Genomic DNA, 1,203 nt, shown 5'->3' with positions numbered 1-1,203 from the left:
AGTTTTTAAATAAGGATTATCATCATTATAATAAAAATTATACAAAAGATCTTCCTCGATATGACTAGTATCATTAGCAGATGAAAAAGATTTTTCAATTATATTGCAATGTACATCTAATAATGGTTTATTTATATTATTATTTAAGATGTCTCCAATGTGTTTATATAAATAAAACATATTATTCAATCCCTAAACTTAATTTTAAATTTTTGTCCAACAAAAAATCAAATTTTGAAGTTAATGTAATGTTAACATTTTTATCATTTTGTAATTTGAAACCTGAAGGTAATAAACTATTCAATTGTTTCAATTGTTCAATGGAATAGTTTCCTTTTATTATAGTTTTAATATTATTACTTCGACTCGTTATAACACAATTTAAATTTTTAAAAAAACCTTGTGTATAAAAAATTGAGGACTCTGTATCTGATTTATTAATCACAGAATCCTCAAAAAATGGATTTAAATATTTATCAACAGTATAATTAAGTTTTTTTTATATTAGGTATTAAGTTTTCATTTAGTTTTTTCATTTATTGTAAGTGTTATAAAAATGTCGTTTTTATTAGCATTCAATATTGTTTCTAATTCAAATATTGAATAAATACCAATAGGTATTGTACAATGATTATTTGAATATTCACCACTATTATTATAATATAATTTTACATTCTTTCTCTATATTAATATATTGTTCATTGGAAGTAGGAACATACATTGTTGATTTATTAATAGGGTAATGAAAATCAATTGTTATATTTTGGAAGCCTAAAAATGATTTTAAATTTTCATCTAAATTATAATAACAAGGAGATATTATTTCAATTTTTTTATCAACATAAGATAACACTATAGGTTTAAATAGTTTGTTTAATTCTTTAATACTATAATATTCTCTTTTTTGTATAGGTATAAATTTATCAAGAATTTGTATTTTACAATCTGTTTCAATATTAATCAAAAACAAATCTTTTAAAAATATTGAATCCAGACCTATTTTATAATTATTTTTTTCATTATTAATTTTTTTTTGATAAATAAATACTTCCGTTTTTAACTTTTATAAATACCATTTATAAAAGTAGTTATATTTATTTTATTTATTCAAATTGTATCAATTGCATTGTACTTCCTTTATCTAAATTTTGCAATCCATTATAAATAAGATCAAATTTAGTTTTTGAATTTGGATTATATAAT

This window comes from Acyrthosiphon pisum, chromosome X (genome assembly GCF_005508785.2).
Source record: "Acyrthosiphon pisum isolate AL4f chromosome X, pea_aphid_22Mar2018_4r6ur, whole genome shotgun sequence".
NCBI classification, from domain to species: Eukaryota; Metazoa; Arthropoda; class Insecta; order Hemiptera; family Aphididae; genus Acyrthosiphon; species Acyrthosiphon pisum.
The sequence above is the reverse complement of the archived record's forward strand: the minus strand, read 5'-3'. Positions refer to the sequence as shown.